Source organism: Gopherus flavomarginatus, chromosome 25, assembly GCF_025201925.1.
Source record: "Gopherus flavomarginatus isolate rGopFla2 chromosome 25, rGopFla2.mat.asm, whole genome shotgun sequence".
NCBI classification, from domain to species: Eukaryota; Metazoa; Chordata; order Testudines; family Testudinidae; genus Gopherus; species Gopherus flavomarginatus.
This window is the reverse complement of record NC_066641.1, coordinates 82,922-105,099: the sequence shown is the minus strand read 5'-3', so window position 1 is coordinate 105,099 and position 22,178 is coordinate 82,922. Positions and strand designations below refer to the sequence as shown.

General features: G+C 50.0%; 1 non-coding gene across 1 annotated transcript; it reads left to right on the top strand.

Annotated features, from left to right (window-relative positions):
- Positions 1–16,397: 16,397 nt before the first annotated feature.
- On the top strand, positions 16,398–16,471 carry TRNAT-AGU (transfer RNA threonine (anticodon AGU)). The gene has a single exon. It is a non-coding gene; the product is annotated as a tRNA-Thr (tRNA).
- Positions 16,472–22,178: the final 5,707 nt, after the last annotated feature.

Sequence of the window (22,178 nt, the reverse complement as noted above, 5' to 3'; positions counted from 1 at the left end):
GCTTACAAACTCCCCACCCCTGCTCTGTGTCACCAGAGCACAACAACAACTCTCCTTGGAGCACACACAGCTCCCCAGCTCCATGCCCATCAGTCTCTCCAGCATTGCTCCAATCCCTTAAAGCAGGGTCTCAACCACAATTTACCTTAGGGCCAGTGCCAGTCCTCCAGTTCTCCCAGTGGGCCAATAATGTCACTCATACCTCCCAGAATCTGCCCTTCAAAACTCCACCTCACACCTGCCTAAGGCTCTGGGAGGGAGTTTGGGTGGGGGGAAGGAGGTCTAGGGTTCAGGCCTTGGGCTGGGGCTGGGGACTGGGGTGCAGGAGGGGTGCAGGCTCTGGGGGGAGTTTGGGTGCAGAAGGGGTGAGAGGCTGGTCTCTGCGAGGGAGTTTGGGTGGGGGAGGAGTTCTGGGGTGCAGGCTCTGGGATGGAATTTGGGTGCAGAAGGGGTGAGAGGCTGGTCTCTGGGAAGGAGTTTGGGTGGGGGAGGAGTTCTGGGGTGCAGGCTCTGGGATGGAGTTTGCAGCGCCTTAGCAAGGGAGAGGCGAGTGAGGTACTTGCCTTGGGCGCACAAAGTGGAGGGGCGCAGCTCTACCACGGTCAGTGGCACTTCGGTGGCAGCTCTACCGCTACTGCTTCTTCGGCAGCAATTTGGCAGTGGGTCCTTCTCTCCAAGAGGGACTCAGGCACCCGCTGCCAAATTGCCGCCGAAGGATGAATGAAGCGGTGGAGGCAATTGGGCAGCACGTCCTTCCCTCCGACAGGGACTCAGGGACCTGCCGCCAAAGAGCCTGGAGCCGGCCCTTGCCTTGGGCACAAAAATTCCTTGTTATGGCTCTGAGAGTTTGGGTGCTGGGTGCAGGCTCTGGGCTGGGGCAGTGGGTAGGGGGAACAGGAGGAGTGGTGGGGGTGCAGGCTCTGGGAGGGAGTTTGGGGGCAGGCAGAAGGGGGTGTGTGGAGGGAGGAGGTGCAGGCTGTGGGAGGGAGTTGGGGGCAGGCATGTGTGGAGGGGCGTGCAGGCTGTGGGAGGGAGTTTGGGGGCTAAGGGGGTGTAGAAGGAGGGCATGCAGACTCTGGGAGGGGCCGGCAGCCACTGGAGCGAGCAGGCAGACACTGCTCAGCTCCGCTGCACTGCCAGGGCCCCTTAGGGGGAAAGCCTGGGGGTGGCAGGTGGGGCCAAGGGAGTGACCCAGTCCCAAAACTGCTGGAGCCCCACGGACAAGACCTGGGAACCAGGACTACCAGCCAGACAAACACCTTTAAGAGGAGGCGTCCCTCTCCCTGTCAAAAACTGATCTTCCTCCTTCAGTTCAGTGACAGCCTGAATTGTTCCTTATCCTGGCAGAGCCAGAGGACTGAAAGCAGCAACATCAAACCCTTGTGTAGCTCGCAGGGATGGACATAAACACTCCCTGGTATCTGAGGAGATGTTCAGCTTTGCCCTTGGTCAACTACAAGGCTAAAGGGAAAGGAGGTGACACCAGATATAAAGAGTGAAACATGACACATCATAGTTATGCCCATGGTGGCTGCAAAATATTTTTATGTACTTCTTCTTATCAGCAGTGTATTGTTTTCTCTGGAGTCTAGGCCTTGACCAAGAAATTTATATCTTGATAAAATAATTGACTGCCCCTGGTGAAGGCAATGGACTTGACACCCACTGGGGTGTCTTTACATGGATATAAGTACTAACAACAATGGCTGCCTTTTAGCCATAGATTTTAGCCATAGATTTTAATCAGGGCAATACATTGAAACAAACCCCTGTTAAATCATTTCTCAGCCCGAGTCCTTTACCCACATTCCCTAGAGCATTGGGCCACCATGCGGACGTTTCATTTCCCTCCTCAGTTTCACACAGAGACACAATTTCCTTTGCACAAATCCGTGAACAGCAAAACCTCCCTGTGTCTCTTGTCTGAGTCAGGGCATTCAATTCCAGTGAACCCTTCTCTCCTGCAATGACGATGGTCAGACAGAGGGGACGTGGCACCTGCATCCCTGACAGGGAGATATTGGCTCAGCTCTTTCTTTCTGCTGCTGTTGTTAATCCAGGAAACATCAAGGGTGTAGTGCAAGGCTGAGTTCACACACCAACTCCCTGAAATATTTCAGTGCCCCAGAGAAATCCTGCCCCTGGCTATTGGAGTGATGTGCTGGATATCTGAATAGAAAAACGACTGTCTGAATTGTCAGAGTGGGGAATGAACAACAATCTACAGCAATGTCTTTAACACAAACACACTCTAATCCTGCTCCAGCCAAAAGGGAAATGGGCAGGAACTCTCGCTGTTCAGCCAAGGACACATTTACAGTGATGTGCAGCCATAAGTGTGCTGGGGAAGCTGGTCTGAGCAAACAATTTGAAGTGACAATTCAGTGAGAACAGAATTATCGTGTTGTGAAACAATTGCACATCAAGTAGTTGTGGCCGAGTGGTTAAGGCAATGGACTTGAAATCCAGTTCAGAATGTGAGTAGTGACCTTGTCTCCTTCCTGCACCTGTTCTACATTGCTCCACAGTAGCTTCTCCCCCTGCAGAGTCACCCCAGCACGGCAGCAGCCCAGGTTCAGCAGGGGTCCCTGGCAAGGACAGTGGGTGCAGCTAACAGCCCAGTGTGCCTGGAAGTGAGTCAGCTGTAAAAAAGAAACACTCCCTCCAGAAGTACAGAGATTGAATTCCCCAACTTTAACATCATGACCCCCTGTAGAAAGCCACATGTGTCAGTTGTATTTTCACAAGGGGATGCAAAAATCAAGTGACACCAATTTTTAAGTTGAGTAAATAAAGTTGAGGAGATAGTTATTAACCTCACAAAAATATACTAAAGATCCCTCAACATAACACCTGAAGGTGACATATGAACAGAGACAAACTTTGTCAGCACAGGCTCATTTCCCAAATGATCCTCAAATGTTATTAATTCCCACCCCTCCTCCACAGGAGCTCTGTGCAGTGTAACTGTTCTGCAGGCAGCTTCCCATTAAATGCTGTTGTGGGACATTCCCAGACCTGGAAATGCACCAACGACAGAATTTGAAGCGCAAACCTGGCTCCCCGCACCAGGTGGGATTTGAGTGTTTTGTCCCTAACACTTAATCTTAGTCAATAGTACAGATGCCATGGTGGACTCCAGGCTCTGCTAGAGAGATCCTGGCACAGGGGCTGGTGGGGGAGAAAGGATTATAGATTCTGACCTGCACTCTGGAGAAGAGGTAATAATTGAAGGGGGCATTATTGATTCCTCCCCTTCTCAGGCTCCCCTGGGCTGGAATTCTACATTCCACAGAGCCAAAAGAGGGGGTGATGCCATGTGGTTAATGAAAACCAGTACTCCAGGTGAGGTTTGAACTCACAACCTCAGCACAGCTCCTCTCAGCACTGTTCTAGAAACACTAGGCACTAACCAATTGCACCACTACAGGACCTTTTAATTAACACTTTCCAAGACCCCTAGGTTGATAAAGGTGAGGAGTGACCCCAAAACATTCTCAGCAGAGTTGAGAGCAGGTAACGACAAGTGTTGTACTCGGTGGGGTGGATTTTTCTGAAGGGTTCCAGGCACCATTTGACCCTTTTGTTCGTCCCTGTGTAATAACAGAGCTGACTGAGACTCAGTGTAGAGTCTTGCTGCAGACCAAAAGATCTGAAATCACTGATCACCAGGTCTAAGCATTAGTCCTGCTTTGGGACAGTGTCTCTCATGCAACAAACTACCCAGTTTGCACTAGCAGTGAGGCTCCCTTACTAACAGCTGAAATCAGGGAGAGCTGTGTGAAGTGCAGGGCCCCAGGGGTGCCTGAACAGGGGGGAACAACACCCCAGGACTTTTCAAAATGGGAGGGCTCTGCCTTACCACTTTGTAATGACCGTAAGGGCGAATGACGGGGAGAGGGGACGGAGAGCAGTGAGCTGGAGGAGGGGTCTTGGGGAATGAGACAGCATAGGAGGGGGGCCTTGGAGACAAGGGGGGGCAGGGGCATGGCCTTGAGTGGAAGGGGTGGGGCTACTGTTTGGGCTCTGGTGACAACCACTTTTAGGCAGGGTCACCCTGGGGGGGCAAGTGGGGCAATTTGCCCCTGGCCCCACAGGGGCCCCGCAAGCCCTGGCCGAGAATTCCTTCCCTGGCTAGAGGCGCCTTTTTAAATTTTACTCACCCGGCAGCGGTCCAGATCTTTGGATGCACTTCCGCGGTGGGTCCTTCAGTGCTGCCGAAGATGCGGAGTGAGTGAAAGACCTGCTGCCACTGAAGACTTGGACACCGCCCAGTGAGTACAAGCGTCACAGCAGGTGGCTCCTTTTTTTATGTCCACTCCCCTGCTTTGCCCCAGGCCTCCGAATCCTCTGGGTGGCCCTGCTTTTAGGGAGCCTGTTCCACTCCTGGTGGGACCACAAGACATCCCAGAGGAGAGAGGATGGAGAACAGAGCGGTGACAGGGTGAAACGGCAAGTGGCCAGCAATGTGGCCAGACAGCAGAGGGAGAAAGGGACTTTCCCGCCAGGAGGTGAGAGGTGAACTCTGGGTTTTCATTGACCCAGGACAGCAGCTGTGGGTGAGGTGCAGTGAAAAGAGGGGCACATCCACAGAGCTTTTGGTGTCTGGATTTAAGATCCCGGGCCAAAAGGGCACTGCCCAGCGGGCTGTGGGTAGGTGTTTTGCTCATAGTGTTGTGTTATGAATCCTCATTGTGGTGTTTTCCCAAGTTATTACAAGGTGAGTTTCCTCCTTTTTCTTAAAGTTTCTTTTCTACACTCAGTGCGTGTGAGTGGGGAAAGTATCGCCTCTTAGAGGCACCCAGTGGCCAGGGTTAGTTTCCCCAGGTTACTGGGTGGGGGCTTATGCAGATTGTGTGTTGTATTGTTGAAGAGGAGCCCCAAGCACCCAGACAGGGAACTGTAATTTCAACCTTCAGAGTAAGAGCCAGAGGTGCTGCCAGATGAGCTAGCCAGGCCGCCTAAACGTATTAACCCCTTTCACCGCAAGAGCAAACACCGGGTACTTCTGTACTTCTCAGCAGCTGGGAAAGAGCCTCTTGGGGGAAATATCTCCTGCCCCACCACCAAAAGGAGCCCTTTGAGTAGGAACGGTCAGAGGCCCCACCTGCTTTCCAACCACCTTGTGATGCTGGCCACAGAATGAATGCTGGTCTGTGGGTGGCCTTCAGTGGGGGTTTGGCATGGCATGGAGCAGGCTGGCCGGGTGCCTTTGTGGCTGTCTGCTGGCCACACATAGGCATGGTTATATCCTCCTCTTGCCCTGCCCTTGGTGGGTCTGTGGCTTATAAACCTTCCCTTGGAGCTGTCAGCACCAGCCGCCTCTGCTCTAGGTGCCCAGAGCAGGAAAGATGTGTTGGGCTCCAGCCTGGGACTCTTCCTCCTTCCTGCCTAGCCCTGACTATGAAGCCTGGCCGTGGCACTCCTTCCTTTGAATGTCATGTGGGCAAGAGGAAGAGTGTGGCAGCTGCAGGGACCAAAGTTGTGGACATCAGGTGAAGCAGTGAGAAACAACCATATGGTCAACCCGCAGGGCTCTCCAGCCAGAGTGTTAAGTTCAAGGATCCCCACCTATAGCAGCCAGCCCATTGAACTTGCCAGACCAAAGACCTATCTCCAGTGGGCATCAGTCACCCAGCAGGAGGGAAAAAACTCACTCTATTTCACCCTGAGGGAGGGGAGCCAACACATTGAGCTCCATGGCTTTGCAGGAAACCAGAATTGCTCCAGGAGGTCCCACTGAGATTTAAACCCAGGATCCAAAGTCCTGAGTGCTGCCCATTACACCATGGGACCTGCTGCCATTTCATTTTCTAGATCCCTGTGACTCTCAGCTGGCTGGTTTGTACCCTGCACTTATTGCTTCCCACTAGCAGCTTCCTCTTGCGGGACTCTCTCTCCTCCTCCATCGACTCTGGTCCTGCACTATCAGATCCGCAGGTCCTGCCCTGAGTCCCCGCATCCCCCTGCTCTGTCTCCATTTCCTGCAGGCCACAAAAATGTTAGGGGAGCTGCCTCTCCCTTCACTCAGTGCTCCCGCTCATATCGGCCAGCTGCAGCCTCATCTCCTGGAACTTGGCCAGCTGTCGTTTGATCCGGTCATACAGTCACATGCTGACTGGCTCCTCAGCATGGATGCTCTTGGGGAAACCCCACAGGTGACGCTGCAGGACTTGGTACCGTTGGTTTCTTTAATGTTGTGGTGTTTCCCCAGCCAATGGAACAAAACTGCCAACAAAGCGGGGGGGGGAGGGAGGGGGCGGTGGCAGGCTCCAGGATGGAGTTTGGGTGTGGATGGGGTGCGGAATCTGGGCTGGGGCAGGGGGTTGGGGTGCAAGGGGGGCAGTGGCAGGCTCTGGGAGGGATTTTCAGTGCATGAGGTGCAGGTTCTGGGCTGGAGCAGGGGGTTGGGATGTGGCACCTATCTCAGGCAGCTCCTGAAAGTGACCCACACCCCCCTCTGGCACAAATCCTACATGGAGGAGGCTGGGGGAGTCCCCTGGCACCACTGCCCACAGGCACCACCCCTGCAGCTCCCATTGCCGCAGTTCCAATGGCAGAGTTGGCACTTGGGGCAGGGGCAGCATGCAAGAGACACACCTCACAGGGGCCGCAGGGACGTGCCAGATGCTTCTGGGAGTGGTGCGCCGTGTGAAGCGAGCGTGGGCAGGAATCTGCTTTAGCCCCACTGTGCTGCCGGTAGTGGTGGCAAGAACCCCCGGGCCCTTTCAAATCAATCGGGGCCAGCTGCTCAGGCTTTCTGATGGGGAAACAAAGGGAAGCCACAAGAGTGGTCATGCACCCCTCATGAGCAGTTCTGGGGAGTCTTTTGGGAGCTCCTGGAGTAGGCAGCAGAGAGGTGCAGCCTCACCACAGAGTCTGTTTCCCTGGAAGGGAGAGGGGGCTGCAGGGTGATATCCCACCTCTGGGCATCCAAGAGCCTCTGCTTCCCCACTGCCATGCTGGAGCCTCCACATTTATTTATTGGCAAATAAAATTTGCATAATTGTAAATTATTGTGCACAGAATTTTTATTGTGCAGAATCTCCTGAGGAGTGAAACCGACTCAGGGAACCTCCTTGAATTGTCACTGCTTGGTTAACCACTCAGCCACCACACCAATGCAGAGAGAGAGTGCCAAGCCCTACAGCTATATCGGGGTGTGGGCTCGGGTCAGGTCATACACATTCAGACTGTACGCTCCCCCAGCTACAAACCCCTGCTGATTTCTCATTTAGGACATTAGCCCTTACTGACAAGGTTTGTCTGTGTTCTTTTTTTATCTCATGCTGTTAGTTAGAAGGATATTATTTTTTTTTCAAAAATACACAACTCCCTAAACCTGCTTTTAGCAATCAGAATAATTTAGTGTCACCTTATTTTTGCCTGCCCCAGTACAAAAGAAGAGGCTTTTGTGGTTTTTCTGACTCAGAGGATGAAAACAAACATGTGTCGGTCCCAGGGGTGGCTCTAGGCACCAGCAAAGCAAGCAGGTACTTGGGGCAGCCCATTTGCAGGGGCAGCTGCTAAGAAGGATCCAGCCTGGGAGCAGTGACCTAGAATCCTACTTTCGTCATCTCTGACTCAAAGAATACTTCCAACTCACCTCTGGACAACATACTAACCCACAGAATCCTTCCTACCAACGTTATAATAAAAAGGATTCTGCATGGACTCCTCTGGAGGGTCGAAACAACAGACTGGACTTCTACATAGATTGCTTCCGTCAACGTGCACAGGCTGAAATTGTGGAAAACAGCATCACTTGCTCCATAACCTAAGCCGTACTGAACACAATGCCATCAACAGCCTCAAGAACAACTCCGACATCATAATCAAAAAGGCTGACAAAGGAGGTGCTGTCGTCACCATGAATAGGTCGGAATATGAACAAGAGGCTGCTAGGCAGCTCTCTAACTCCACATTCTACAGGCCATTACCCTCTGATCCCACTGATGATTACCAAAAGAAACTACACCATCTGCTCAAAAAACTCCCTGAAAAAGCACAGGAACAGATCTGTGCAGAGACATGGCTAGAACCCTGACCAGGTGTATTCTATTTGCTACCCAAGATCCATAAACCTGGAAATCCTGGATGCCCCATCATCTCAAGCATTGGCACCTTAACAGCAGGATTGTCTGGCTATGTGGACTATCTCCTCAGGCCCTATGCTATCAGCACTCCTAGCCATCTTCGAGATACCACTGACTTCCTGAGGAAACTACAATCCATCAATGATCTTCCAGAAAACACCATCCTGGCCACTATGGAGGTAGAAGCCCTCTACACCAACATTCCATACAAAGATGGACTACAAGCCGTCAGGAACAGTATCCTCGATAATATCATGGCTATCCTGGTGGCTGAACTTTGTGACTTTGTCCTCACCCACAACTATTTCACATTTGGGGACAATATATACCTTCAAGTCAGCGGCACTGCTATGGGTACCCGCATGGCCCCACAGTATGCCAACATCTTTATGACTGACTTAGAACAACGCTTCCTTAGCTCTCGTTCCCTAACGCCCCTTCTCTACTTGAGCTGCATTGATGACATCTTCATCATCTGGACCCATGGAAAAGAAGCCCTCAAGGAATTGCACCGTGATTTTAACAATTTCCTTCCAACCTCAACCTCAGCCTAGACCAATCCACACAAGCAGTCCATTTCCTAGACACTACTGTGCTATGCGATGGTCACATAAACACCACCCTATAGTGGAAACTCACTGACCGCTATACTTACCTAAATGCCTCCAGCTTCCATCCAGGACACACCACATGATCCATTGTCTACGGCCAAGCGCTAAGATACAACCGTATATGCTCCAATCCCTCAGACAGAGAGAAACACCTACAAGATCTCTATCAAGCATTCTTAAAACTACAATACCCACCACTGAAGTGAGAAAACAGATTGAAAGAGACAGAAGGGTACCCAGAAGCCACCTACTACAGGACAGGCCCAACAAAGAAAATAAGAGAACGCCACCAGTCATCACCTACAGCCCCCAACTAAAACCTCTCCAGCACATCATCAAAGATCTACAACCTATCCTGAAAGATGATCCCTCACTCTCACAGATCTTAGGAGACAGGCCAGTCCTCGCTTATAGACAGCTTCCCAACCTGAAGCAAATACTCACCAGCAACCGCACACCATACACCATACACCCTAACCTAGAAACCTATCCTTGCAACAAAGCCCGATGCCAGCTCTGTTCACATATCTATACAAGTGACACTATCATAGGATCTAATCACATCAACCACGCCATCAGGGGCTCGTTCACCTGCACATCTACCAACGTGATATATGCCATCATGTGCCAGCAATGCCCCTCTGACATGTACATTGGCCAAACCGGACAGTCTCTACGCAAAAGAATAAATGGACACAAATCTGACATCAGGAATCATAACATTCAAAAACCAGTGGGAGAACACTTCAACCTCTCTAACTACTCAGTGATAGACTTGAAGGTGGCAATTTTGTAACAAAAAAACTTCAAAAACAGACTCCAAAGAGAGACTGCTGAACTCGAATTAATATGCAAATTAGATACAATTAACTCAGGCTTAAACAGAGACTGGGAACTGTTGGGTCATTACATTAATTGAATCTATTTCCTTATGTTAAGTTCTCCTCAAATCTTCTATAGGTCATCTTAATTATCACTTCAAAAGGTTTTTTTTCTCTCCTGCTGATGATAGCTCATCTCAATTGATAAGACTCTTCCTGTTGGTATCCATACTTCCACCTTTTCTTGTTCTCTGTATGTATAAATATCTCCTGTCTGTGTGTTCCATTCTGTGCATCCGAAGAAGTGAGCTGTAGCTCAGGAAAGCTCATGCTGAAATAAATTTGTTAGGCTCTAAGGTGCCACAAGTACTGCTGTTCTTTGCGGATACAGACTAACACAGCTGATACTCTGAAGCCTGGGAGCTGAGAACCAACAGAGGGCCTTGGGAGCTGTAGTTCCTTGGTTAGCTCCCTGCCTATAGAGCCAGCCCTGGAGCAGGAAAAGAACTACATTTCCCAGCATTCCCTTGGCTGCTATCAACAGGGAAGGGAGGAGAAGGGAGTATGGTAGGTGAAACCTGATGCTGCAGCTTGCTGTGAATGGAGAGCTCACGGATAGAGCAGGGTGGCACTGTGAATGGGGAACAAATGTGCCCAATAAGTAGAAGGCTTTGGCCCAGATACCCCCTTCAGAAGATATCCCCAGACTGGCCTAGGGACACTGGTGTGACCTCACCTTGCAGCCCCCAAAGAAGGAATTGGGTGGACTAAATGGACAGTGCCGCTCTCTATCTGAAGCCTAGCAAGGGACCTATGTGGGTCCCACTAGAATTTAAAATGCAAAGTAAGGGAGGGGAAGCTCTACTGGACCTGGGCAGCTTTAGATACAGTACCAGGCACGTAGGAGGATTTCCACTTCTGAGCCATGGAAGCAGAAATTGACTTTTCCTTTCCAGATTTAGCTAATATTCAGAAAGGGAATCTAGCACCTGCCTTCCAGATCTGAACACCTCAAAATTCAGGAGTGCTCAAGCTCAGTTTGGGCAGCTGGTACTTCATTTCTCCCAAAACAAATATACTGATCCACTGTAATTTCCTGTAGAAAAAGTAGGATAAAATTGAGCAAGAAATGCTTCCCAGAGGTTTTTAGGACTGGAATTGCTATTTTCAACAGCCATTGCCTTTTTGTTTGTTTAAAAGGAAGACAGTGATATTGCACTGGCAAATTCCCCATACAAACGAAGAGTGGAAGAAAGAATAATAAAGGCACCTCAACTTTTCCTCATTTATGGAGGACAGTCTTACAATATGCATCCAGATATGTTCCAATCGCACAAGCTGAAAATTGTTCCACTTTACTGCAGCTCTGTAACCATGTGGGAACCAATCCTGTCTGTGTTTTGTGCACATCCGAAATTCCTGCTGAATGACCCGCCCTGGGAGCAAGTTACCAGTGACCCAGGGCTGGGGCAGAAGAAGGGTGCAGGTGGGGGGGAGGAGCCCAGGGCTGGGGCGGCAGGGGGTGCAGGTGGAGGGGGCAGAGCCCAGGACTGGGGCGGCAGGGGGTGTGTGGGTGGGGGAGCACTGGCGGGGGGAGATCCCAGAGCTGGGGTAGCATGGGGTGTATGTGTGTAAGAGCCCAGGGCTGGCTTGGCAGGGGGTCATGGTGTGGGGAGGAGAGCCCAGTGCTGGGATGGCAGGGGAGTGAGGGTCAGGGGTTAGAGCCCAGGGCTGGGGCAGCAGGGGGGTTGAGGGTCAGGGGGTAGAGCCCAGGGGTGGGTCAGCAGAGGGGTGGGGGGAGGCCCAGAGCTGGGTAGGCAGGGGGTGCGGGGTTGGGGGAGTGCCCAGGGCTCCGGCAGCAGGGGGATGGGGGGACAGACAAATTTTTTTTTGCTTGGGGCAGCAAAAAACCTAGAGCCAGTCCTGCCTCCACATACCGTAAGGTAGGTAGGAGCGGATCATTATTATCCCTACTTGAAAGAGGGAGAAGCTAAGGCTGAGAAAGGAGAATTGACTTGTCTTAGGTCACACAGCCAGCCAGTGGCAGAGTTGGGAGTAGGACCCAAGAGCCCTGATGTTCAAACTAACCATCGGATCTTGAATTTCAGACATTGAATGACCTGAGTAAAGTGCTCTCAGATGAGCTCCAGATCAACAACAGTGCACAGTAATTATTCAGCAAGTATTTGAGGAGAACTGCAATGTTAGAGAGAATCGTGAATTGCTCAGAGACCGTTAATGCAGAGAAGCAGCAAAATTCATCAAACATATAAGTGGTTATGACTTATTTACTTGGTTTTCAAAGAGAACAACAAGGACCTGAGTCTCCTCCCTGTCAATAAGCCCCTGCTCAGGCAGTCAGGGTAGAGACTGAGGATGAGAGGCTGAGGGTTCTCACCAGAGAGCCCAAAGGATGGCCAGGTCATTGGTGGGGATCACTGCCCAAGCACTATTTCAGCCCCGCATTTTTGGGTGGACCTCCCATAGTGGGATCTGCCGAGCACTCCCCCGCAACACACACACACACACACACACACACACAGGAGACACCAAAAGCAAGAGAAGAAGAGAAAGGAGGGAGGGAGGGATGGAGGAAAAGGTGAAACAAAACAGAAAAACCCTAATGTTCCCAGTGATTCTAAGGGATAAAATCCCAGGTGCAGAATAAAATTCTGCCGCCTTAAGCTCGTGTTTTCCATGCCTAGAATTCATCTGTCACCAGATGGATCAGACTAAACAGGTTTCAAACCTCAAGGAGGCTCTTACCTTCTAAACAGGGACAGCTGTTTTCTAGTAAAAGCAGGAAAAGGGAAGGAGAAAACTGGAAAGAAGTTCCTCCTGGTGCTCACATACCTGAACCCAAATACTTTCTCAGTCCTCAAAGAGAGACCTGGAGAAGGAGACTTGCTGAAGCAAAGCCACAGGGATCTCTGAGGTTTCCCTGGCCCTTCGCCCCTGTCCTGCCTGACTGATGTCAGCATCTCTCTGTGAGGTCACCACCTCCCCACCACCTTTGACCAATAGTCTGAGGTCCTGCAAAAGGCGTTTGTGATGTCACTGCCACATCCCTCCCTTGCTGTGCTAATGTCCTGCCCCTGGCCAGGAACTTTGGAGGTTTGAGCTATTCCCTGTGGTCACCCCACTCAAGGAGCGTTCGTTCTCGGAAGCAAGCCAGCTAGACAGGAAAACATCAGATGCTGCTTCCAATGCTACACTCCGTTTTTCAGAAATTAGTCAACTTTATGCCCTGAAGAGACCATTAGAGCATCTAATCTGACCCCCTGCATATCACAGGCCTCCTGTATGACACAATAGCTACTTTTGGGGCAAACACATTCCACAAAGGCATCTAGTCTTCATTGAATGACATCAGGAGATGGTGAATCCACCACTTTCCTTGGTAGCTTGTTCCTGTGGTGAATCATCCTCCCTGTTGCGAATCATCCTCCCTGTTGCTTATTTGTGCCTTAAGTGTAATATGAATTTGTCTCTTTTCACCTTCCAGCCATTGGGTCTTGTTATGCTTTTCTCTGCTAGATTAAGGAGCCCTTTAATAGCCAATCTTTTCTCTCCATTAAAGCACTTCAATGAAGTCACCTTTCAATCTTCTTTTGATAAGCTAAACAGGTTGAGCTCTTTCAATAGCTCACTAGAAGGCATTTTTCTCCAGCCCTCAGAACATTGGTGGCTCTTTGCTGCCCCAGCTCCAATTTCACAACATCTTTTTCAAATGAGGACACCAAAACTGGAGGCAATATTTCAGTATCAGTCTCACTGATGCTGTGTCACCTCCTGTGATGTTATTGACATAATCTGTAACTCTATAGATCACCGTTGCGACCACTGTTCTATATTTGCAGCCAATATTTTAGAAATGTTGTCGTGTAAGAGGTGTATGGAGAGGTTCTGATTGGCTGATTATAATGATGCTATCTCTACATGTGTATCATTTTTGTTGTTGACGTTATGAATATTGGCTCTATGCTGCCCATATTTCAAACTTGTGCTACGCTTCCCGGGAACACTCCAGCCAGACAAGTTGGTGTCAGTTCTGCCTAGCCTGCTTGATGGCTCATTAAGGACCACAAGTTATGCAACTGACCCACTGAGAGAAGGTAAGGTATGCAGGGACCTGCCTATGGACAGAACTTTAAGGTTTTTTAGTATGCCACGTGCTGGATAGAGTGTCCTTGGGACAAAGAAAGCAAAGACCACATGGCAAGAGACTATAAAAAGCTGATGCCTCGTCTTCATCTTGTCTTCAATCCTGCTTCATACCTCTGGAGGGACTTTGCTACAGACTGAAGCTCTCTACAAAGGACTGAATGACCCATCCCAGCTGTGGATGGACTCCAGAGACTTGATTTGAACCTGCAGTTTATTCCATCACTGCTACGAACCTGAACCAAAAACTTTGCCATTACTGGGTGTGAAAGGTTAAAATCCATGTGCAGTTTATATAACAACCTGGTCTATGGATCGTGCCAGCTCTTTTCCAGACCCAAAGTCCAGAATATGTTCAAGGGAGCAGAGGCCTAGCAAATAGTGATCAGCTAAGAGAAAGCTGGGGTAAACAGAAAGCCTTGCTTGCTAAGATAGGCCTGGTCAGCAAATTGCCAGGAGTTGGAGCTAAGAACTAAGTAATCATGTCTTATTCAAAGTTGCAGATTGAACAAAGAATCCCTGTTCCTATTGTGTTTGATTATTCTGTAGGGAGATGTTCTTCCCACACATCCAACCTTGAATTTATGAAAAGTTGGCACGTCAGTATAAAATATGGCATCCTTCCACCTCCCTTCCAAGGGACCAATGCCTTGCCTTTAGACAGACAGAAAACAATCTTTATTGCCATATACTTTCACTGTTTCTTTGCTTTAACACCTACGAATGTACCTGTTGGACCATGAAAAAGAGTTGCTCCATTTCTATGGACCTCAAATCAGAATTCAACATAGATATTTTATACTAATAACATTTTATCAAAGTATTCAGTAAATGTTAACCTGCTAACTTGAGACTATAGGCGGAGACATTATGTAACCTGCTAGCCACTGGCTAATGTGCTATCTTGTCTTGCTGCAAAACCTATCTCGGGGTGTGGAACTGCCTACCCTGTCACTTTCCCCCACCCATGAAAAACCTATGTATTCTATTGTAATCAATTGATTGACAGTGTCTCTGAGCCTAACAAGCAAGGTGACTCTCCTTTTATTGACCTCTACACAGTGTAGATTTATCTCCTTCACAGACAGGTGCTGAATAAAGAGGAGATTCAGCATCCAGTGGTGCCTGGCTGAATGTGCCTCCTCTCCTCACAGCTTGGTGATCTTTTGAGGAAATGGAGAAGACTGCCTTTGCCTAGCTGTACATTGCTTGCAAAAGAAACAGGTCTTTTTGGTGACAAGTGTTGAAAGGAGTCACTAGGCAAATGTGGAGACAAGAAAAAGATCTCCTAATTGAACTTGCATCTGTGGATGCTGAAGCCACAACACAGAGTGCTAAATGCTATATGATCACGGCTGGAGTCAGAAGAGTCTCTACCAAAGCCTTTTTTCACCAGCAGGGGCCTCTCTGTGCACAGAACTCCTGGTAGCTTGATGGCTGCAGGCAGTGGAGAACTCTATTTTGGCATCTCTTTGTCTCTTTTGTGGTGAACAACTGCAGTAACTGTTAAAAGGCCTCTGGATAGTGGTCTTTGGGAAGAGCTGATTGAAGAGCCTTCCTAGTAACCAGGAAATCTTGGCTTGGCCTGACAGTTCTTCCTTGCTGAACCTAATGTGTCTGTTGGCTCCTTTTTCGTATCTCTTCATAAGAAAGAAAAGACCTGTCATCAGAATCCTTCTAAGTGGTGGTTCAAGACAGAGAGAGCCTTCCTTGCAGCTAAGTCTTGGTGCCAGGGGGCATGTCTCACCACTGCAGTGCCTCCTGTTGGCCATCCTGGCGATTAGGTCTGCTCCACCAGTGCACCTTCATCCAGTGGCATCTGGCTGCCATCTGTTCTATCATTAGGACCCATATCGCTCTCAGGACTTCAATGTCCTCTTATGGACAGAGCCCTCTGGCTGTGCCCCACTCAGTTCTCTCCCCGCTTCCAGGGGGCAGCTGTCCTTCACCCAGACACTTGCCTCAGTGGCCAGCTGCAGTCCAGGGTGTAGCCACCTGTGTCAGTGGCGACTGAGGCAAAAGGGGTGCACCTCCAACCCTCACCATCTGTTTCCCTGGACCACTTCCCCACAGACCTAGCACCTTCCTCCACCTTTGTATAAGGGCCTCAGTCTGGCAGTAATCAGCCAGGAGGTCACTCATGCTCCCCTTACCCACCCAGCACTACTCTGACCATGGTACCCCTCCTTCTCCTTCTCCTTCTCCGCAGCCAATCCTCCCTCCTCAAACTCCAAGGAGTGACTGACTTGCTGTGCTGAGCAGCCCTTTATATATGGGCTGCTCCAGCAAGCCTTCTCCTGATTGGCTCTCCCAATAAGCCCTTTCCTGACTGGCTGGATTCTGCACCGCCTCTGCAAGGCTGCCTTAATTTTTTTCCTGATTGTTTGGGGCAGTCACCCCACCACACTTGGAAAGTGGCAAATGAGAAGTCTAGAGCTGAAGGAAAGGTTACCATGACTCAGAACTGAGCCGAGGTTGCTGCGACTGAAACACAGATCACTAACCAGTATACGATCACAGTGGCTGGTGGGAGAAGCACATGTTAGAAGCCCTCTGTCAACTCAGCTGTGGCTTTCTGTGCACAGAGAGCCAGACATCTCAAAGTCTACAAGTCTTGAGGGAAATTGGGAAGGGCTGTATTTTGGAATTTGCAGGTGTTGTCCTGGGCCATCAAATGGAACAGTTGCAAACACTTTCTCGAGGCAGGCACCATGGCTTAGCTGGCTAAAGCACCTGCCTAGTAAACAGGAGATCCTGGGTTCAACTCCCAGTGGTGCCTTGTTGTACGGCTTCTGTCTCCTCTGCTCACATTTTCCTGTCTTTCTAGGAAACAGAAGAGACCTCCCTTGGTATCCAAGTAACTGCTTGCTAAGGAAAAGGCTTCTTTGGAGAGAAGCATTGGAAAGAATCAAATCACAAGCCTGGAGTTGATGAAAAGGCTGCTGTGACTGGCATTAGCCTGGCGATTGCTTCAACTGCAATTGCTGCAACACGAGAGCCTGCGCCACACGTCCTTGGGGTTCACTGGGGATGTCCACACACAGAGGCCATGTCACCTTCCTTTTGATTGTCATTGATGAGAAATGGAGCAGCTCAGAGAAAAGTCCCAGAGAGCAGCACCGTGGCTAAGCTGGCCAAGGCACCTGCCAGGTAAAGTGGAGGTTAGAGATGAAGCACCCAGTGGTGCCTTCCAAATGTGTCTGCTCTTTCCACCTTTTGGTCAATCTTTCGAGGAAGCAGAGAAGACTGCCTCTGCCTTGCAGTGCAGATGCTTCCAAAAGAAACCGGTCATTTTTTCTGACAAGTGTCAGAAGGAGGCACCTAAGAAACATGGGGACAAGGAAAAGGTCATCGTAACTCAGCTTGCATCCATGGCTCTTGAGGCCACAACGCAGAGCACTGAGCACTGTAGGACCACAGCTGGTGACAGAAGGGGCTTTTCCAAAGGCATTTTCCACTAGCAGGGTCCTCTGTGTGTGCAGAATTCCTTATCATTTGATGTCTGCAGGCCCTGGAGATCACCATTTGGCATCTCTCTCTCTGTCTCAGTGAACATTCACTGTGGTTGTTGAAAATCTGTGATGAGATCTACAGGATGAAACCTGAACAGAGGGACCCCTGAGCCCTGTGTCCCACCACCTGGATTCCCTCTCATACTATGATGCTGTGACAGGCTGCAAATCTCTGGCACATATTGCACTTACACAGACATCCACAGGTCGGGGCACATCCAACTGAGTTACATGAATGCTTCTCCCAGCCACTCATAAAACTAATGATAGAGAGCCTCCTGCCAATTCCCCCCAGCTCTGCACCCTTGCACCCCTGGATTATACCGCAAAAAGGGCGAACCACAGCAGTTGCCTCCCCCACATGCAGGAAAACAGCTTGACCTGCTAGCCCTGCGGACTAAGTCTCCAGGCCTCCAGCTTGCCCCATTCGACCCAACGGCTTGATCTTGTGGCCAGAATTATTTGCAGTTATGATTTCCCCCAGCAGTACTGCACAGGGGTCCATGGTCAGCTCCAGCACAGGCCTCACAGGAAGGCTTAATGCTCAGGGTGCAGCACATGCTGGGCAGGCTTAAGGCTGGGCTCCCCATGGCAAGAGAGAAGAAGACTCGGACCCTGGTGAGGCAGGCTGGGGCTTCCTGGATCCCTTTTGCACACAGCCAGCCCTCCGCCCTCACTCCCAAGTCATCAGTGGCGCCCCCAGGTCAGCCAGAATGAAGCAGCGGTTTTCACTTCACCAAGTCCACTTATGGCTTACAGGCAACTCCCAGACCCCCCGCAGCCCACAGTCTCAGCCAGAAAGGAGCCCACTCAGCCTCACCATTGCTTCTTTTCCTTCCCCCCAAAACTCCACTTCTCCTGACCTACAAGTAGCCATCTCTGAGATGCCAAGAGGCAGGTAAAGGGGTCTATCTCCCAGAAGCCAACCACATCTCCATAGGTTCGGCCCTCAGAAGGGCAGATGGGGGTTTCCTGGATCCCAGTTGCTCACAGCCAGCCCAGCCCCCACCTCTAAAGCCATCAATCTATAGGCCAACCTCCAAGGGGAGAGGAGGCCAAGCCACAAACCTCCAAAAGGTGACACACCTAAGTGCTCTAGGTTCTCCAGACTGACACCAAGGTGTTTTCTCCATTGATGTCAGCACCCTCTGTCATGCAGGGGTTGGAGTTATCCCAGGGACAGGCCAATAGCAGAAGGAGAAGTGCCTTCCTGGACAGCAAGGGGATCTGAGTAAAGGAAGCCAGTATGTTTCTGTCTGACTTTGAACCAGGGACCTTTTGTGTATTGGGCAAATGTGATAACCACTACACTACAGAAAATCTGTCTGCTTAGCTTGTGCTCACCCTGGCACACACTGATGGGGAAACGTAGAGCGAGTGGTGGCAGCCCTCCAATAGCTCAGCTGGCAGAGCAGAGGACTGGAGCCGGTGCTCAGGAAGTCATCCTTACATCACCCTTCTGAACCTTGCTTGAAGGAAAGCTTCTTTTTCTTCCCCTTGCTGACGAAGAACAAGAGAAGAATGAAAGGGGAGGTGGGCCAACTCAGTGCAGAAGCCCATGCTGTCTTTTCCTGCTGCATAGGCTGAAATGAGGGGTTTGTGGCAGTTAAAGGAACTGCTGCACTTTCAGAAAACAGTCCAGCCCTGCACGAAGGGAGAAAGAAGAGCCTGCCAGAGGTTGGGATTGAACCACAGACGTTTAACTTAGCACTCACCCAACTGAACTACTGCCACAGCTGCTAGGTTTCTTTTTAGCCTGTTGCTTTTCTGTCTGGGACGCTTTTGTCAGTGACCCATTAAGACAAAATTCACTTTTGCTTTCCTTAGCTGGCTAAAGCCCTTATTTCATAAACCAGGCAATCCTGGGTTCGACTCCCAGTGGTGCCTTGGGGAGTGGCTTTTGGGGCACCTGGCATTGGCTACTGTCAGAAGACAAGATTCAGAACTAGATGAACCTATGGTATAAATTACACTCACAGGCACTGATAATAGAGTTCCTGAAAGTTTAGGTATTAAGAGCTGATAGGTCAGTGGTCCAGTCCCCTCAAGGATGACCCCCACCCTCTGGGCAGGGGCAGGTCTGACTTCTCACAGCAGAATGCCCATTGTGGCTCCCAAAATCTGTGAGCGGCTCATTTAGTTTACACCCAGGGTTGAGACCTACTTTGGGTCCAGTGTCTGAGAATGAAAATCCTAAACCACCCTTTGAAATAACAAATGCAGCAGGATTTGCTATTGTCCCTGCCCCAAAGCAGAAAGATCAATGGAGAAATGCCATTGAGTCCAGGGTAATACTTGACTGCGGTTTTACCATTTCCACTCGCTAAACTCTCTCGCAACCTTCTGGACTCCTAGAGCAGGGTACTGAGTCTGAGCCCAGACATGTGCACTGCAACTTTACTCCAGACCTAGCTGCATGATCCTGATTAATGTGACATAGACCAACCGTGTGTGTTTCATTGCACTGGAGATGTAGCCTAACGTTACGTCTACACTGTGATTAAAACACCCAGGGCACCTGTCTCAAAGCCCGGGTCAGCTGTCTCAGGATTATGGGACTTGGGCTGTGCCAGACTATAAAATTACGGTGCAGATATATGGACTTGAACCCAATCTCTGAGACCCCCCAGAGGGGTGAGGGTTTCTGAACCCAGGCCTCAGTGTGAACACAAATATCTGCACCACAGTTTTTAGCCTATCAGCTTTAGCTCCATGAGCCCAAGTCAGATGACCCAGGCCAGCCCTGCTGCCACATTTATCCCAGGAGGGATGGACTCTAAGGGTACGTCTCCATTGCAGTGGAAGCCCAGGTGTGGCATGCTGTGCTCAAAGCAGCACCCTGGTAGTCCCATATTCACCACTCTCATATAATGATGACATGGTTTGTACGAAGTCTGCCTTGTGAGCTATCATTTCAAAAGTCTTGATCTGTTGAACATTAATATCATGTTGGATTGTGTGTGCTCGCATTGGTTGGGAAGTTATAAAGTTTTGCTCTGTGTGCCTTACTGAAATATGTTATGAGGTTGAGAAATGCCCCCCACCAGCCTTTCAGGTGTGACAATAGAGGAACCAGACTGGCTGCTGGCCCATTGAAGGTATCCACACTCCCAAGGACTATCCCAGGAACCGTGTACAATGCAGACTTCTCCGAGATAGCCCAGCAACAATGGACACTGCTTGACTCACGTCGTAGCAAAGGTATTTCCTAGCAAGTTGGAAGAAACTATGAAAGGGGGGTAGAGACATTATGAATTGGCCTCCTTCCCCCACAACTCAATACTTGTAAACACATCTGGAGGACAAACACTGAACTGAGATAAATCAGATGAGAATAATAATAATACATTCAAATAAAAGTCCCCAAACAGACTAGTATTGGTTTTTCAGCAGAAAATTTTCGGTCTGGGGAATTTTGTTTTCTGTCAGACCTTGCCAAGGGAAGCAGGTAGAAAATGTTTGAGTTTCCTCCTTCAGAACAGCTTGGCCTAGACACTAGCTCTGGTCCACGGTTGTGGCCTTGCTCAGGATGGGGGTCTTTTAATTATTTGGGCAAGTCCCAGGGTGTTTGGGGGAGATTATGAGGATGTTACCTTTTCAGATAAAGACTAAGAAATACAAGACTAGAGAAATTTTTTTTTAGAAATCTGGGATTTAGATATTTAATTTAAAGCAAGGGGAGCGGTCTGAGTTTCTGAGAAGGTTTTTGTTTGCAAGAAGCAACATTGTTGGGTCTGTTATTGTACCAAAGGGGGAGATGGTTGTCTATAAAGGAGAGGTGAAAACTAAATGCATCTGATGAGGATTAAATTTGAACCCATGTGTGCAGAGGATAATGGATTAGCAGTCCATTACCTTAACCACACGGCCACCTCATCTGAACTGTTAAAAACATGACAGGAGAAGAAATCTAAGGCCGACGGTGATAGGGACAATATGGAGTTTTTAAGTACTAAGCAGAAGCAGGGGCTGAATATGCTCCCCCCTCACATCTAGTGAGAAGCTGTGGGAAAGACTTCAGGAACAGACCGTGTTTGCATATACACACCTACTCTGCCTACGTATGCAGCATGATGGGGCCGCTTCCCCAAAATGACCAGTTTTGGCTGGTGTTGGGTTACAAATCACTTTAGGATTGAGTGGAATGAAATGTTATTATCCTTCCTGTATGAGTGAAGGGCAGCAGAACATACGTAGTCCATCCTGATGGAGGGGTAGGTGGGTGAGGAATAGCTTTTATTGGACTGCATAGAAGTGATTGTGGACATCATCCTAAACCAGTGGTCCCCAAACTTTTCACACTGTGCCCTCTTAACCATGGCTGTGGCCCCTTGGAAGCCACGGTCGAGAACCTGGGCTGGGAGTGGGGCTGTGGCTTGCTGGGGAGAGGGGTGCAGACACAGGTAAAGGGATCGCGGCTGGGCCAGGGGCTCAGGCTGAGGGTAGGGTGGATGAAGAGCTGGGACAGAGTGGGACTGAGTGGTGCTCCCTCCCTGACCTCCATGGGGGCTGGCTCAACCCTGAGGTGCCTACATGAACATTCCTCTGTGCCCCCCTAGGAGGCATGCCCCACATTTTGGGAATCACTGCCCTAAACTGACCCCTAGTCACTAAGCAGGGGCTAGTGATGCCAAAGCCCAGGGACAGGGAGCTTTGCCAGAGTGGCACCTGCCGGTCACATGCTGGGGGGCTGACACAGGCTCAGTGCTCTGGAACAGCTCTGAGCCAAACCCAGGCAGAGTCCTCATCAGTGTGACACTGCCCAGGGGACGCTGTCACTGGGGGAAACCTCCTTGCCTTCAGCACGACCTGGGACTGACCTTGGACCTTTCAGCACCCGTTCCATGCCAGGAGCTTCCTGTAGTGAGTCACCTTAGCAGGACACCTGGGAAAACCTTACACTCCCCAAAGGAGTCATGCACCTCTAACTTCCACAATCCCCAGTGACTCTCAGCCAGCGTTGTAAAACAGAAG